This window comes from Lactuca virosa, chromosome 8 (genome assembly GCF_052849685.1).
Source record: "Lactuca virosa cultivar CGN04683 chromosome 8, Lactuca_virosa_CGN04683_v6, whole genome shotgun sequence".
Taxonomy (NCBI): domain Eukaryota; kingdom Viridiplantae; phylum Streptophyta; class Magnoliopsida; order Asterales; family Asteraceae; genus Lactuca; species Lactuca virosa.
Window position 1 is genome coordinate 46,151,713 of NC_136433.1, and position 19,719 is coordinate 46,171,431.

Below are 19,719 nucleotides of genomic sequence, written 5' to 3' on the forward strand. Positions count from 1 at the left end.
GTGAGTTTCCAAACTGACAGAGATAATTCAAGATCTCAGTCTAGTTTTGTGTTCACATTGAATGGAGGAGCAGTGACTTGGAGAAGTTTCAAGAAAGAGACAATTGTTGATTCAACTACAGAGTCATAGTATATTGCAGCAAATGAAGCGGCTAAAGAAGCAGTGTGGCTAAAGAAGTTCATCAACAATTTAGGTGTTGCTCAAAGCATAGCTGAACTGGTTGAGATCTTCTATGATAATGAGGGTGCAGTTTCCTTAACTAAAGAACCTCGAGATCACAAGCGCACAAGGCATATTAAGAGTAAGTTCCATCTTATTAGAAAGCTAGTTGAAGATAGAGACATTATCATGATTTGGGTTCCATCTGAAGACAATCCAACAGATCCAATAACCAAACCATTGTCACAAATTAAGCATGTTATTCATACTAGGTTTATTGGTATTAGATTTGTTAGTGAATCGGTTTGATAACACAATTTGTAGTTTGATCACTTTTGGGAACTTTTGGATATTTTTGATTTGGTATTTATAATAAGTTACTATATTTGTTCATAGTATATGTGTTCATATTTTTGCATGCTTAGAACCCCTTCCAGAATAATTTATTATTCGAACATTCCACAATCAATCCTACTTCTTCATTCTTTTTTCTTAATTTCTACCGAGTTTTATCCAATTGAGATTTCAAGAGTACCATCGAAATACTTCAATTTGATAGTGTAATCACAATTCTCAATATTCCAAACAATCAAAACTCCGATTTTCTAACAAAACCTACATGTGAAATACTCCAAAATAACTGCATTGAGTCCCCCATTTTGCAACGTGGTCCTTTATTTCGCACTTCAACCTAAGGAATAAGTGGTTATTGGAAGAATTTTTTTCATTTTTGTTTATTTCCTAAAAAACAGTGTGTTTTAGTCCTTTTTTTTCAATGATATAAGATATAACTATTGTGTTTAAAATATATAAATGATATAACTATTGTGTTTAAAATATATAAAAACACCTTAAGGACGTTGTTATTTGTTTTCAAAAGCATTTCATATTTATTGCTTAAAATACTACGGACATAAGTTTGGTCCCGTGTGTAAAATATGAACGAGACTTTTCCTGAGCTTTTTTAGTGGAGACAATTTGAAGTGTTGTTGATTCTGTTTTGGCCACTAAAAACATAGCAAATAAACCATCATAAAAGGTACAATTATTTAAAGTATAATTCAACACAATAGTATCCATAGACTTTTAAACTTTAAAAAAAAATGTATATATCAATTAATTCACGATCAATATCTATCGATCACATATTGTTCTTGATACTTGACTTTATGATATTCCCCCATCACTCGATGATATTCTACAATTTTCATGGTTGGGAATCACACCCACCCCATTAAACACTTGGAATATGAGCATCTTATTTCTCTCCCACATAAAAAGAATTCGTCAATATTTCAAATAATCTTATACCCATTATTATAATAATAATAATTATTATTATTATTATAAACCTTAAAAAAGTAGTATATTAGAATTCGACCAATCCATATCAAATGATTTTTTAATGGTTAATTGAGTCAAATATGATTGAGTCAACGCTTGATTAAGTGAGACCCTAACCTTTTATCTAACTTAGGGGTTCTTTTATATGTCTCTTATTCGGTCTAATAAGAGACCGAGTCTGACCTGGTCAGATTCAAACTGTTTAATATCATACTTAAAAGTCCCTGACTCGGTTCTGGCTCCTCTGACATGTCTCTTACTCGGTCAGATTAAGGGTTGTGTCTGACTCAGTTAGTAATAGACATATCAAAGACTATAAGACTGAATTAGAAGCTTTTAATTATGGTATCAAACAATTTAAAGTTGACTAAGTCAAACTCAACTTCTTACTAAATCCAATAAAAAACATATCAATGTCTTTAACCCTTACAACTGTTACTAATATATTTCAATATAACATTTATTAACATAATAACATAAAATTGGATCAATCCGTAGTTAAACTTTAATTTGCATAGTTCATATTATTAGTTATTCCATAAGTGTTAGATGTCATAGTTATAAATGTAATTAAATGTTTACTTTTTGTACCACCATGGCCTCAGATGTTATTTGCAATAAATTTTATAAATAATATATATATATATATATGTGTGTGTGAGAGAGTCTGAGTATGTGTGTGCGAAGCCAGTTGAGGGTGCAGGTGATAAAAACCTATCCGTATAATGTGAGGATTTTGGACGTAATGTCTGTTTCCCACCATGTGGTAGTGGCTTTACATGATGAAGAAATGAGACGAATAAGATACTCTCATGAAATGGTCACTTACGATTGCCATTTAACCCACTTTATTCTACCACTTTCATATTATTATTTTTCTTTTTCTTTAACATAGTCAACATATATGGACTTAGACAGTATAATGGTTAAGTGGATGATTAATTTCTTAACGAATAACAATATTGACAATTCAAGTACTATACAAAAGATAACATCTAAAAATAGTTGTTTCATACTTACAAATTAAATATCAAATAAAAACAATAGTTGTGATTCTTTTTCTTCTACTTGTACTTTCTAGAAGTTAAGATGGGTATTTCGACTATTTCCGAATCATTAAACATAGAAATATATTGTAATAAACTTTAAAAGACGAATATTACGGATTTATCCTTGGCCTGGGTCACCTGACGTCTAGGCCCACAAGTCAATATTGTTGCCTGATGTTGAGACCCACGAGGCCAATATGGTGGCTCCTATTGGTTGACAGTTGACACGAACGAAGACCAAATAGACAGAAGAGTTGACTTTTTAGCATAAAGTTGTAAGATTAAAGGGGTAAAATGGTCCGTTTGGGAAAAGACACTACCTGCCTTTTACTTTGGGGCCCATTTGACTCACTACTTAAGTACTTATCCTCTTCTTCACAATCATGTGATATATAAAATTAAAAGTACATTTTTCATTGTACCTTATTTTTTAAAGTTAAAGTACAAAATTCACCCCACATTGATTATTTATTGCAATTTTTGGCGAGTAACTATTTGTACATGGTTGATTGCAATTTTTAGTTGTAAGATTAAAGGAGCATTCTGTTTCCGGCGATGTCACCCTCTTCTTCTCCTCATCTATTCTCGATCTCATCTTCGCAATGGGCGACAATCAGCCCACTCTTAAAGGTGTGCAAGATGTGCGACCGCATAGGGCCCCGAAAAAATAGGATACAAATGTTAGCCAAATTATATTTTTAATTTGTTAATATATAATAGATTACATAACTAAATTCATAAGTTATTTTAGTTCAGCTGGCAAAAAAAGGCATCTGCCATACACCTCCATCGAGATGATCAAGGTTCGATCCCTTTTTTATTCTCACTTCTTTTCTTTATTAATTTACTTTTACATATATATTACTGTTTTACGAAAATAAATTCAAAATTAACTTGTTGTTCGCCTGGCCAATGACATTGCATTTAGTCCTTCGTCTTTTAAGAGGACCAAAGTTCAATTCTTGGCATCCCCAAGTTCAATATATTTTTTCAAATTAATCGGTTTTCATTTTTTCCCTTTTCTTCTCTCTTTTTTTTTCCTTCATTTATCTCACCCTAACCCACCTTAATTTCTATTAATAAACTATATATATATATATATATATATATATATATATATATATATATATATATATATATATATATATATATATATATATATATATAGGGTTGAGATCGGTTGAGAACTCAAAGCTTCCCGAGACCCGAGAACTAAAAGTGGAACGTTGGATCAAAAGTAATTCGTTAAGGACATGATCGTCATCTTACCAATCTCATTTAATGTTTAATTTTTTTGTGTTATTTAATATATTAATATAAATGTCCAAAAATTAACAAAATAACTCAAAATTTCGGATTTATTTTATAAAAAAAAAATTCGGTTTTTTTAAATAATGGAGATTTTTTAATTTTTTTTAAAAACATGAATTTTTCAAAAAAATGGAAAAAAATATTTTTTAAAAAACTGCATCTTATTTTCAAAAAAAACTGCATTTTTCTAGAAAAAAACGGTATTTTTTTCAAAAAAATTGCATTTTTTTTTCAGAAAAACTGTATTTTTTTCAAAAAAATAAAATAAAAAAATAAACTGCGATTTTTATAAAAAAGTGCAATTTTTTTCAAAATTGCATTTTTTTAACAAAAAAATCAACGTTTTAAGTGCATATATGCGTATTTTTTCAAATGCATATATACATATTTCTTATACTATAATATTCGTAAGTAAATTATAAAAAATCTCATTTTTATTAATCAATCTATAAACATAATACAATTATTTTATTCGATACAAAATAAAATATAAAAAAACTACAAAGATTCACAGTGTTATCATTTCTTCATATCAAGATTTCCATATTTTCTTCAATTTATCACTTTTCACCTCTTCAATATTTTCCAAAAATTCTTCAAAATTTAAAGGAAAATAAAAAAAATTGATTAATGCAAGAACACGCACATGTATATATCATGTAAGATTCACATGTGATTATATAATGTGATATTCACAGGTGATTGTATCTTTTAAGATTTAAATGTGAAATTCACAAGAAAATTTTAAAAAATAATTAACAAAGAACACTTACACAAAATGCATGTGTGCATATAGACGTAATTCATATGTGATTCACTTGTGATTTACATGTGAATCACATGTAATTCACTTGTGATTTTGTAATTTATATGTGATTCACTTGTGATTTACATGTGAATTACATGTGATTAATATGTGAATTACATGTGATTTACATGTGAATCACATATAATTCATATGTGATTAACTTGTGAATCACATGTAATTCATAGGTAATTCACTTGTAATTTACATGTGAATCACAAATTAATCATATGTGAATTACATGTGAATCACATGTAATTCACATGTAAATCACATGTAATTCATATGTGATTCACTTGTGATTTACACGTGAATCACATGTAATTCATATTTACATGTGAATCACAAGTGAATCATATGTGAATTACATGTGATTAAAATGTGAATTACATGTGAATCATATGTGAATTACATGTTATTTACATGTGAATCAAATGTAATTCATATGTGATTCACTTGTGATTTACATCACATATAAATTACATGTGAATCACATGTAATTCATATGTGATTCACTTGTGATTTACATATGAATCATATGTAAATTACATGTGAATCACATGTAATTCATATGTAAAGTTTGCAACCAAAATACTTCAATAAAATTATATTTTCATTTATATATTATACAAATGGATTAGTTTATTGGTCACCGAATCAGAAATCAATGATGGAACAGAAAATATCCTAAAGATTAATTAAAATATACCTCTTTCCTCAATGTAAAATGACCAAAATCCAAACGAAAACGACTGTTATACTTTGATGAGGCATTTAATCTTATATGAATTCTAATTTTTGGAGCATCAAGGTCAATATCAAGAGCAAATATGAAAATTGTCGCACCCCCAAACTAGAATGGCGGAAACATTCGGGGGCGGAGGACTTTAGGTAAGTATCACAACACAAGCAATATAGTAATCAAAGTACAAACAACCACTGTATTAATAAGTATAAGTTTTACATAAGTGTTTAAACATTACATATTCAAACACTAAAGTAGGTACAACAGAAGACAAGAGTCGCGGTACGGTACTAAGTAGTCTTCTCAAAAGCTTCGGGAGTGTACCTGCCTACTGGATTCCTGAGAATACAAGTTATTTGAAAAGAGTAGATCAGCATTTAAGCTGGTGAGTTCATAAGTATTTTTGTTCTGTTAAGTATACCCTAAGTTCTTTGAATAAGTTCACTGGTTTCTCCAGGAAATCCTATATCTCCTGAGGTGATTAACTGATAACCTCAATAGTTTCCCTCTGTAATTACCTAGTTTATACTGATTATACATAACATAATATCGAATTGACAGTTAAATGGGTGTATATACCCTAAGCCCACAACCAAACAAGGAACAGGAAGTAAGGCGGAAGTCACACATTTCACTGTCAATCGGACCTTACTTATGTACAACTCTGATGTAGCAACTAAGGAATTATAGAATTAACCACTAAAGGTCTTTTATGTTATACTAGTTTACCGAGATTGAGTGACTAAGTTCCATTGGATAAGTGGTTTAATCCCATAAACCGTTCTCTTTGTATTACTGTTTTGTATTTGTATTCCTTTATGAAAACTTGAAACTGAGAGTGTGCCTGGCTCCACCAGGTGTTAATGAAAACTGTATTAAACCATTGTGTTTTTGTATTCTATAAACTGGTACTTTGAAGGTGTACTTTCGTTTATTTGTTTATACACTAACGTATTGTTAATACCTTTTTAATGAGTAGTTTTTATTATAACCATACTATGACGGATGGCCTGAAACAAATGCTTTGTGGGCGTTTAAATTGGTGATAACAATTGTCACTCATCAAACTGTAGCTAGCAGCCTGAGTGCGGGGTTGTCAATTACCGATATAGATATACACACACTTGTTTCGATCCCCGGCTGGAGATTCTGGTTATAATGTCAGGACTTCCTATGTTGTCTAAAATGAATTAAACAACCTGAATATAGAGTCTCATAAAAAGCATATTAAACGTTCATGTATATTAGTTTTGAAAACCCAATCATTCGGTAATAATGATTGACAGTATATTCTTGAATTAAAACCCAATCATTCGGAAATAATGATTGATAGTATATTCTTAGTTTTCCAAACATGTATTTGATAAGTGTAAACCCTTGATTTGTTTTGAATCAAAACCCTGGTTTCTTGTAGCGAAGCCACGTGCGAGGGTTCGGATCTGGCGGCTTCTGATTGGTCAAGCTTCGGTCCAATAGGGAGAAGGCACGCATGCGAAGGGGTGTCTCCGAGGTGTCCGATGCGAAGGTGTGGGCTCGCTACTGGACCGCGGCTGCGGTCCAATCCGATGCTGACATGACGATTTGCGGTCCAACCCGAAGGTGACACGTGGCAGTTCGCACGTGCTGATGACGTGTCCGAAGAGTGACCTGCGAAAATTCTCGGTTATCCATAATTTCTCGATTTTCGTGCCAAAAACTTGCGAAATTCATAACTTTCGCATACGAGCTCTGGTTTTGACGTTCTTTATATGCACGCGTAGGTAAAATCATACTCTACGACTTTCGTTTAGACTTCGTCGGCTGATTTTGAATTTATTTTTAATATTATTATTTTAAACAGACCGGGACGTGAATCCGTTAAAAATTCATAACTTCTTCATCCGACGTCCGTTTTCGCCTGTCTTTTTACCGTTGTGCTACTTTTGACGAGACCTTCGATTCTCGTTTAAGTTGCGTCGGCTAAATATCGATCGATTTATATTTCGAATTTTTAGCTGTCTACTGCTAAACCTAAACTTCGAAAAATCATAACTTCCTCATACGAAGTCGGATTTTCACGTTCTTTTTATGAACGTTCTCGGTTTAACATATTTTACAAGTTTCATTTAGATTGTTAAGGCTAAAAATCCTTTTATCGAAAATTCGCTTTTTACACTGAACAGTGTTTTGCCGGTTTTACCGCGGATTTTCGATTGGTCATAACTTCTTCGTTATAACTCGGATTTCAGTGTTCTTTATGTTTTTGGAAACCTTGTTACAAACTCTACCACTTGGTTCATCCCAATTACGATTATTGATCAATTTATTTTTGACCAAAATTTGACTGGTGTCACATTATCCCTCCGTTAGAGAGAATTTCGTCCCGAAATTAAGTCTAAAGTGATACTCATGGACTAGGTCTAATCTTTCCTTCCCAAGTGAATCCAGGTCTCTGGTTTGTAATCTAGCAAACCTTCACTAACGGGATAAGACTTAGCGTGGTTCTTCAGATTTCCCTATCCATGGTTTTTATTGGTTCTTCTACAGAGTGTAGACTTTTATTTAACTTGATTTCATCGAGTGAAATAACAAGTGTTTTATCGGATAGACACCTCTTTAGATTTGATATGTGAAAGATGGGATGAATGTTATTAAGTTTTTGTGGTAGTTTAAGTTTAAAAGTACAAGACCGATTCTGGTAAGAACCTCAAATGGTCTTATGTACTTTGAGTTTTGTATTTCATGCTTTCTCAAGCGCATCTTGTCCTTCCTGAGTGAGACCTTCATATGAAAAGGTCATCAATCCTGGAATTCCAAGGGTTTTCTTTTATCGAAGCCGTAGCTTCTTTGGTTAACTCTGGAAGCTTTATGGCATTTCCTGATTCATATTTTGATTTTGGTAGTTTCTCGGGTAATTTCCTGATCAGCGAGGGTGCTGTGTGGAAATTGGATCTCTAGCTAGTTGCGTATTACCTACTTTAGTCTAGTGCAGATAGAATCTGTACTTATGACCACAGAAGGTTTCGAATGGAACTACTTAAATGCTAGTGTGTTAAATGACTCGACTAATTGGTAATGGATATCCCATTCTTTACTATAGCCGATCCCATAGAATCATGACTACTCTGGTTCCTAGAGGTTTTTGAGTGACGGCCTGAACTGGGAGATGATTCTATTATCTCAGTGGAGATAACAGATATTGGCATACCGTGCACTCACACGTTCTAGTTATCTTCTCTACTTGCCACATTTTCAGGTTTCAAGGCTTCCTGTTGAGCCTCCTTACTTTGTGTAGAGAGATTTGAAAGGGTTATCATAGTCCATGAGTGGCACTATGACCTGGGTACTCTTTCTGACTTAGGGTGTTAGCTACTATATTGGTTTTGTCGAGATGATAACGAATTTCAAATTCGTAGTCATTTAGTAGCTCGACCCATTATCGTGGTCTCATGTTGAATTCCACCTGGTAGAATACATGATGCAGGCTTTTGCTCCGAAGTTCATGATAAGACTTATACTTGGCTCATCTACCATCACCTCCTGTATACAAGTCGTATATAATTTAGATTTCACAAAACGTTCAGATGGGCGACTCTGCCCCAGGTCCACAACCAAACAAGGAACAGGAGATAGGGCGGAATCACACATCCTTAATCTTGTTAAGTCTAACTTAGATACCACTCTTGTGTATATACTTAGAAGCGATAGATTTGCTTAATGAGTTCTTAGTCTCTATTCTTGAACTTGACCTGCGGTACAATGATTTTCCTATGAGATCTATTGAGGTACTTCGGTAGTGACTGACTTCCAAGACTACTTCGGTGCTTTTCGTTTGAAGTTTCCTGTCTACTGAGTAGGCTAGAATGGTGGGGTACTCTTCGCATGGGTACTTCTGAAGTTTTGAAACGAGAGAAAACCTAAGGGTTTTGTGTTATGGATTGAAAGAATTTCATCTTACGGCTGATTAAGGAAAAGTTTTCTTATACAGCATAATAATTTTCACATGGTAAGGGCCAGGCCAAACCATGTCGAATGAGGATGTCAGAATTTTCACGACGAACTAGATATTAAGTCGTTCTGGGACGAATGATTACTAGGGTGATATCCTATGTACCTAAGTTTTCAGCGCTTCTGGTTTTATTCTGTTATTATCACTACGAACCCCTTTTGATTCTAACTTGGCGGGTACTACCAATACGAGGGTCCTGATAATTTGAAATTATGAACTTTCATGAAACGATCCTTACTAGGTCTCTCTATAATCGCTTGGTGTATACAAGTCATGTATAATTAAGATTGGTAAGACCTTTGACTGAGCAACCCTACCTTAAATCCACAACCAAACAAGGAACAAGAAATGAGGCGGGATTACTCACTCTAAGTCTACAAATCTTAATTATAAATGACCCTTAAGTGTACACTAAGTCATCATAGCTTACCTGTTAGGGTTTCAAATTTTTATATAAGTGTTATGATTTAATTTGAACGGAAGAGTAATCATAATTATAGATAATTATCGGGGTTTGGAAACGTACCAAATTATAGCAGGGTTCTTTGATGCTTTCCCATGTATTGGGATTAAAATCCTCCTGCTCCCCCGTCGTTCTTCTCTATTGGACAGTCCCTCTTATAATGTCCTATTTCACCACAAAGGTGACATATGGGAATGGTTCCAACATCGGTAGTTGAAGTGATGAACTCAACCGGAGTTCTACAGATGCGGGTGGTATGCCCCTTAATGTTGCATCTATTGCAATGCAGCTCTCGGCAAACTCCATGATGATGGTAGTTCCACTTGCTGCAGTGTGGGAGGTTTCCTAAGTACGGCTTGGTAGGTGCTAGAATAACAGGGCTGATGGGGGTATCGACTGCCCCAGTTCGTTGCCCTCTGCTAGGTTCTTGAGTTGAACAATTCCCTTCCTTGTTCTCGAACTTTCGTTTAAGTATATTAGGCTTAAGGTTCGAGGTGTTCTTACAGGTAGGTGCTTGTGGCTGTACTTGGCCATCACCACGATCGGGGTTACTGATAGCATTACTACTAACATTTGCTTTGTTAGCATTAAGGTGTGCCATGACAGCTGTTACAGCTGCTGTGACCGCAGCTTGAAACGTAGCCGCATCTATATGAAGGATTGGTATTTCGCTGGTGGGTTGGTTACACTTCTTTGGAGGCATGATTCTGTTACATGATAAGAAAATGAGTTCATGAGCGACTATCGTGTCTTTAGATGTATTCTAACCATTTGTATTTATGTATTAATCTTTTGTTTTGCTATATTGTTCTCAATGATTCGACCTGCATCCCTATGATGCAATCATGGTAACGAACAGGAATAAGTTTCTAGAATGGTTAGGAACCGAGTATCATCCGAACTAAGTTACCTTCATTTGGTGGATATCGTTTCCCAATTTTCGAAAATATTCGAAAACAATTCATAACGGTGTCTACATAGAATAGACTTATGAATTTGAGAAGTAATCACTATCAATTAAGATTCTGTGATCTGATTTATTGTTATTAGCTGTGACAGGAAAAGAGGATAAGCTCTAAACCTAATGTGAGTAATGAAATCACTAACTCACTAGGTTGAACGGATTTACTAGTTATTACTTAGATGAAAAGGTGCTCGAACACTTCATATGAATCATGCGTGGTTTTCCTTTGTTCTTTGTTCTATTCTGGATGGTAATGATTTGTTCTCCCCTGGTATCTATAGGGTGTCCTTAATAAGGTAAAGGCACTAAATGATTTCTATAGTTTATCTGTTTCTTTCCTTGGAATTCTCCTAATGAAATTCTGTTGGATCCTCCTTGACTCTTCTATTGATTGCTGGAGTAACTATGTTTATCTAACGGGTGTATACGAGAATGGGAATGTCTAAAGAATCTATGAGAAAAAATTGAATTTTTACAAAGGTGATTCTTTCTGGTCCTTCTATAATCACATGGTGTGTACCGATTATATATAATCCAGATCAAATAGACCTTTGAATAAGTAATCTTACTCTAAAACCACATCCAAACAAGGAAAAGGAAGTAGAGTGAAAATCACATATTCTAAGTCTATAAAATCTCGGCTATATATAACCTTAACGCATCCACTTAGTAATTATAGACCTATCAGAAAAAATATTTTTAACATCTTCCCATAGGTATGAAACATACCTCCATGTTATTTTAGTTATGAGTTTGATTCTTGGACCTCTAGATACAAGAACTTAACAAGTTCTCAGTTTTCTTGTTATAGCATCCTAAAATACTCCCATAGTATTTTAGTCTTTATGTTTGGTTCTAGAATTCTTCTGGTACTTAGGTAAGTTTTAGACCAGTTGCAACACTACAATCACTCCCCTAAACACATGGTGGTCATATCTCGGATGAATATAGTTGATCAGGCTATATTGATTCCAGATATGATTACATCACTGTCTAGGTTTAGCTGCAATGTCCAACATCTAAATACTTTAGTTTTGTTATTCTTGTTATACTCATTCTGGTATATATACTCTGCATGTACTTATACTTTTATAAAATATTAATATATTTTTAAAGTATAACTCTTGGTCAGAGTGTTTTTATCCCAATGGGTTTATAGTTGTATATCTTTTATGACTGATATACTGAGTTCACTATAAACACTGCTCTGATACCAATATGTCGCACCCCCAAACCAGAATGGCGGAAACATTCGGGGGCGGAGGACTTTAGGTAAGTATCACAACACATGCAATATAGTAATCAAAGTACAAACAACCACTGTATTAATAAGTATAAGTTTTACATAAGTGTTTAAACATTGCATATTCAAACACTAAAGTAGGTACAGCAGAAGACAAGAGTCGCGGTACGGTACTAGGTAGTCTTCTCAAAAGCTTCGGGAGTGTACCTGCCTACTGGATTCCTGAGAATACAAGTTATTTGAAAAGAGTAGATCAGCATTTAAGCTGGTGAGTTCATAAGTATTTTTGTTCTGTTAAGTATACCCTAAGTTCTTTGAATAAGTTCACTGGTTTCTCCATGAAATCCTATATCCCCTGAGGTTCACGTTCTTTTTATGAACGTTCTCGGTTTAACATATTCTACAAGTTTCATTTAGATTGTTAAGGCTAAAAATCCTTTTATCTAAAATTCGCTTTTTACACTGAACAGTGTTTTGCCGGTTTTACCGCGGATTTTCGATTGGTCATAACTTCTTCGTTATAACTCGGATTTCAGTGTTCTTTATGTTTTTAGAAACCTTGTTACAAACTCTACCACTTGGTTCATCCCAATTACGATTATTGATCAATTTATTTTTGACCAAAATTTGACTGGTGTCACAAAAATGCAAGAAGAAATAGAGGAAATTAACAAACTTTTTTTTTGGTAATAGTTTTATCAAATAGCAAGATATTAGTTTCTCATATATATAGTTGAATTTAGTAAAATTCATCTAACTATACCTGCAAAGCAGTTGCTGTTTCATAAGCAACTTTAGGGCTAACAAAATTGTTCCTCTTCATAAATTCCAGAAAATGGAAGGAAATACATTCATTCAAGAATCGTCCATTCCAATGGTATGATACATTCTGCAAGAAGAAATATAGGAAATTAGTAAATCTTTTTTTTGGTAATAGTTTTATCAAAGAGCAAGATATTAGTTTCTCATATATATATAATTGAATTTATTAAAATTAATCTGACTGTACCTGCAAAGCAGTTGCTGTTTCATAAGTAGCTTTAGGGCTAACAAAATTGTTCCTCTTCGTAAATTCCAGAAAAATGGAAGGAATTACATTCATTCATGAATCATCCATTCCAATGGAATAATACATTCCATTCCTTCTCCATCATACCAAGGTTGAGCTCTTTGAGGGTTGTATAGATCCTACATGGCATTTTCCTTACAATCTTCGTGATCATGTAGTATACACCCAAACAAGACCCCACTGCAGCCATTGCCAAAGGGTTATCTTTCGTGCTCTGAAAAAGATAACACAAGCCTCAGATATAAGCAAGTAAACATAGAATTCATTAAATCATGAACCACTTTTGGAAATATGAGTTTTATTAATGAATATAGTAACCTACCATGATAATACATGTGACTGCAACTATACGCATGGACCATTTGATAAATTGTGCAACTCCAACATCAACTTCACCATCTTCAGAAATATTTCCTCACCAACCAATATCCGAAACCAGCTCCTAACAAAATGATTCCAAGCACCACAAAAACAGAAACCTGCAAGGTTAAATAAACTTTTCTGTAAGATCAATAGATTATAATTCTAAACCAAACTAGCTGAAGTTACAAATGAAGAAGAAAGAAGATGGGTAATCTTATCGGAAACAAATATTAAGAAATGGAGCTTAAGTGGTACTAATTTCACCAAAAACAGCATCAATACAAGACATACAGACACGAAAATAAGAGAAATGTAACAAAGAAGGCCTAATATGAACCAAACACTCTTGCCCTAATACAAACTTGAGATTGGATAAAAATGACACAAGATAAAATTAGAAATATGATACAAACAGATTAGGCCAACTTTAAGAATATAAAAGTTAAAATATGATACAAACTTGAGTTTAGTGTTTAATATTTTATATCTTGATAAAAAACACCAACATTATTAGAGTGATATTAATTATCTGTATCCTATATCTAGTCAATGAAGTTGCTGAAATTCTTATCAGAGTGTCTACCTTTACTAAATCTTCGACAAAGAACAGAGAAAAAAATTGACAAGATAATTAGAGATGAATTGTTCAATAGTTCACTGGGGCATTTTGTCAAACACCTAATAGGCAATACAACTCGTCGCTTCAAATAAACTCAAACTGTAACATATTAGCAAGCAAAAAACACACCTTAAATTGTAATTAACTCTAGATTATAATGTGAAATAAGTCCTATGATTTAGAAAAAGAATTAGTCTTCAATGATTGAACAAAATTTCACCTGGTATACTTAATGATGAACTCAACATGGAAGCATTGATGGTGACGAACAAGCTGAGACGGAAGCTTTAAATCAAAGCAATGTCGCTTGAAATCAAACATGTATAGACAAAGCAACGTGTGTTGATATTACAGAAACACACTAGAGATCTCACTTTGAAATACAAAAACATGAGAAATACCTTCATAGATGGCAATGGCTGTTTCAGAATAGATTAGATCTGTTAATCCGCGGAATGGTGTCGATTTGTTGATTCGTCGATTATTTGCCAACGATTTAGAAATTAGGTATCGTGGATTGGAAGTCAACGCAAATCAGAACCTGTAAAAATCTCGATTATCAAGTTGAGATGATGAATTTCTGATTTCAGTAAAGAATAACAGTGGATCGTGGATTATTCATCGATGATTTGGAGATGAATGACAGTGGATTTGTAGTAGTCTGCAGATGTATAGGTGGTCGATCAATAGAGGAGGGACGAAGAGGGAAGAGATACGGTGAAGAAGATGACGAGAGAGAGAGAGAGAGAGAGAGAGAGACGTAAATGAGAGGTTTAATCAGAGAATTAAAATAATTCCTAAAATAACCTTGATTCATTTCAATTTCTTTACCCCCGTTTCTTATTTTCTCTAACTATTTACAAAAATGCCATATATCATCTTGACCCTCTATTATTTTGATCTAACGGACTTTGTTTGGTTCTCGGGTTCTCGGGAAACTATAGGTTCTCAAATGATCCTTCCTATATATATATATATATATATATATATATATATATATATATATATATATATATATATATATATTGGGAGAGAGGCATGTTCAAATGAGAACATTTTTCTATTAGAGTAATACACTACCCGGATAACCCCCCTTCCCAACTCTATCGACACTAAAGATACACCACCGGTCCACCACAAACACCACTAGGCATTTTCGTTGCCGGAACCACCGTAAATGTCTGGCCGGAACCACCGTACCACCGCGTCTCTCTCTCTCTCTCTCTCTCTCTCTGTTCAAATGACTTTTACAGCCAAAAGCGTGACTTTCACTCCTACCATCTATACTTCCATCGCTGACCATGGCCAAACGCCATTACCTTTCCGATCATTCACCTAGGCTTTCGAAAGGTGATTACGATCGATTCAACATTAAGGCAATTTTGGATTCACTAGAAGCCAATCTATGTTTTAACAACATTGATACAGATCCTTTGGTGATCGGTTCTCTAGAGCTTATCCAGATTGATCCAACTTCGTATGACCTCGTTTTATCCGGTAACGACTCTTCAGTTCTCTTGAATTATGAGTGGTTGGGTTTTGATTCGATCTATCTATTTCTATTGTTCACTGAATTTGATGGTCAAGCAAGGGAAAACAACCTATTCAAGCAAAAACGAGGAAGAACGAGCTATGCACATCAGGTGCTCGACGAAATGCATGTAAGAAGGATCGACTTGTTGTCGTTGTTTTTCACATCAGGCTCAACCTCTCGTTTTCTTTTCTCGATTTCTGGTTGACGGTCAACCCCATTGAAAACTCAACAAACACCCGGTGGGTTAGATTCAACATTTGAATGTGATATTGTTTCTCTTATATCATACAATATGCAAGATAGAACAATAGACCTCCTACTATTCAAACATGATCTTGACGGGAATAGGAAATTTGGAATATGAATTGTCCGTGGATGCAAAGTGTAACATCCGGATTCCCAGGTATCTTATTTTAAGTATTTATCTTGAGTTTTAGGGAGGGACTCGGCGAGTAGGCGCTCAGACTCGCCGAGTAGGATCGCGCATTCCTTGTTTGATTTAATGAAGGACTCGATGAGTCGATGCGTGGATTCGGCGAGTCCGCGCTGTAAATTGAAACCCTAATTCTCGGGGTTTGTGCCCTATTTAAAGGCATTTATAGCCTCCATTGCGGCCACTTCACCCCTGAGAAACCCTAGAGAGCAGAAGAGAGCGTTTGTGGTGCAAGAGGAAGGCTAATTCACCAATTCTTGTGTGTTTTAGCAAAGGAGAAGTGGTTTCCAACAAGAGGAGGTCAAGGGAGCTGTGGATCCAGGGTTTTCAAGTTCAGATCTACACTATTGAGGTATCAAATCGAACTTCCTTTTTGTTTTGGTTTAAGATCTATGATTTAGGGTTTTCTATAACCTTTTAGGGCTTGAAAAGTTGAGTTTATGGTCCCTTGCTGGGTTAGACCTCAGATCTGGACCCATAGAGGTCCAGAGAACCTTCCCCATTCTGCTTTATGTCTGTTCATGGAGGAAAGGAGACTAGGTTGCCATTTTAGAAGCCATTTCACCAAGGAAAGCCTTGGGTGCATTGCATGTGAGTCAAGTTTCGACCTTTACGTGGTTATTGGTCGTGGGGAAGTCAGATCTATAGTTTAGAGAAGCAGATCTGACCTCAGAAGGTCATTTGAGAGTTGTTATGGGAGCAACTCGCCGAGTCCATAAGTGGACTTGACGAGTCGAGTCGGGGTTGCCCCGCGATTCGTGACAGGTGTAACCCGTCGTGTGGAGGGATGACTCGACGAGCCAAGGGAGGTTAGAAGGATTCAGAGGACCCGCGTGGACTCGCCGAGTCCCCATGTGCACTCGACGAGTCGGGTCAAAGTTTGACCGTTGACTTTCGTTGACCTTAGGGTTCTGGTCAAGACTGATTCAAGAGAGTTCAGGGAAGGGTAGAATGGCCTTCTACCCAATCTTTAGGGATGAGACTTTGAGAGGATATTAATCGGGGATGTTATTTGAATAATAGGAGGAGGCTAGGTCAGGACGTTGAGGACGAGAGTTTATCCGACTTCATTAAGGTGAGTCTTCTCACTATACTGTACCTGGAAGGGTACCTATGTGTGACCGGAAGGTCTTATATGCTATGAGATGTATGAGCTGTATGTTGTTATGTGATATGTATGTGTTATGTATGTTATGTACGATAAGGACCGGAAGGTCAAGATGATATGGACCGGAAGGTCAAGAGGTTACGGACCGGAAGGTCGATACGGGTAGGACCGGAAGGTCTACCGGGATTCGGGACGGAAGTCCCCTGAGACACATGGATCGGAGGATCCTACAGAGTTATGGCCTGGATAGGTGTATATGTTGTATGTGGTATTTTGGGGAACTCACTAAGCATTTATGCTTACAGTTGTTATGTTATGTGTTTCAGGTACTAGCGAGGATCGCGGGAAGGCGCCGGCATGATCCGTACACACTTATGGAGTTTATGTTATTGAGATTCTGGGACATGTTTTGTTATGACACAGTGAATACATTATGTTTTATGATTATCGTGTGATTGAAAGTATGATTTAAAAATGAAAAATTGTTTTGAAAATTTACGTTGTTACAAGTTGGTATCAGAGCCTTGGTTTGAGGGATTCGGATGCATCTTCGGATGTATCTGAACTCAAACTGAGGACTTGAGAAAGTTTTTCATAAAATAAACAATTTTTCTAAGAGAGTAAAAGATTTTGAGAAAGGCAGAAGGAAGCAATGTGTACGATCAGCCAGCGCCTGAACGGTGATTTCCCAAAATACCCTTACATTATGTGTTATGAGATATGTTATGATATGATATGCATGCTAGAGTTGGCTAGGTATTCATATTAGGACTAGAGTGGCCTGATTTTGTGATGCCTTAGCCTAGGAAGGATTTTGCTGCTATGTGATGCTTGAGAGCGAGTAGGTAGCAGTGAGGAGCTGATGAGAGGTCTACCGAAGGGTAGCCTATACCAGTGAGATATAGAGTACTTGTGATCTGGGATCCTAGGAGGAGGACTTGGGGTGAACATTGATGTGGTGTGGACGGTAGTATAGGGCCCGTACTACTGAAGACACCGGATCAGTGCACAATCCAAGTAAGAATCCTTAGGGTACTAGGGAACAAGTAGGGTTGAGTTATCGAGTGCGAGTATGCTCGAGCGAGTCTCTGATATTATTATGTTGTATTTCAGAGACATCATGGTTGGGACATGCCACAGACCTGAGACGAGCGGTGTGACTGACGAGGAGCTTCGTCAGATGGTCCACGATGAGGTGGCAGCGGCGATTCGAGCCGAGATTCCGGAGATATTTGGGTCTATCAAGACCACATTGATTGAGACTTTTGATGAGCAGTACGCAGCGGTGACTGAGGCTGCGGCTGCTGCAGCTGTGGCTGCTGCCAGACCTCAAGGAGGTGACTCGTTGTTGCTTCGAGAGTTCAGCAACACGAAGCCACCAGAGTTTGACGGGACGCAGGATCCGATCGCTGCGATGAGGTGGATTTCTGATATTGAGGGATGCTTCTATACGTGTTCATGTCCGGAGCATCTGAGAGTACGGTTCGCGCTGAACCAGCTTCCCTTGGGGGCGAAGGATTGGTGGAAGTTCGTGACGGCGAGCTTCACTCTTGCGGAGATTTCAGAGGTGACCTGGGAGAGGTTCACCGCTATGTTCAGAGACGAGTATGTTCCCCCAGTGGAGAGGGAACGACTGGCACAGGAGCTCTTGACCCTTAAGCAGGGTACTGATTCTGTTACTGTGGTTACCAGGAAGTTCCATGAGAGGGCGATGTTCTTCCCTGAGCAGGTGTCTACCGAGCAAGCACGCATGAGCCGGTATTTGGGCGTTTTGAGGAGGGATATTCGGGAGTTCGTGTCGAACTCGACTTACCGGAGATTTGCTGAGCTCCAGGCAAATGCCCGGAAGAGGGAGATGGAGTTGGAGACTCATGCCAGGGAGGAGGCCGAGTCTCAGAGGATGGATCGGCGACCGGCACAGTCTCAGCCGGCAGCTAAGCGGGCAAAGTCCGCTGATACGAGATCTGGAGGCCAGAAGGGCCGCACTTGTCGGAAGTGTAACGCCCGGGTTTCGGGGCTAAGCATTTTTAGACAATGTAATAGTCTAGATCAACTATTGTAACTCTTTTTGAAGTAATAAAGATGAAATATTTGAATTCTATGTGAATTATGTGTATTTGTGTGCTTATTACTTAATTATAAAGATATAATTAATAAAGGATAAAAATAAGCGTCAAAATTAAAGTGTGAGATAAGCTCGATATCTTTACATAAAGTTGTAGTGGTCGAAACAAGGATTCTCGGGATATAAAGAACGCCGAAATCCGAGTTATAACGAAGAAGTTATGACCCGTCGAAGTTTCGCGACGGAACCGTCACGACACCGGGAAGCGTAAATAGTGAATTTACGATGGAGCGACTTTTAGCCTTAGTGATCTAAACAAAAGTTGTAGTATATGTTAAATCGAGAACATACAAAAAAAGAACGCCCAAATCTGACTTCGTATGAGGAAGTTATGATTTTTCTAAGATTCGGCTTAGCAGTGTACAACCCGAAACTCGAATTTTAGTTCGAGCGATTT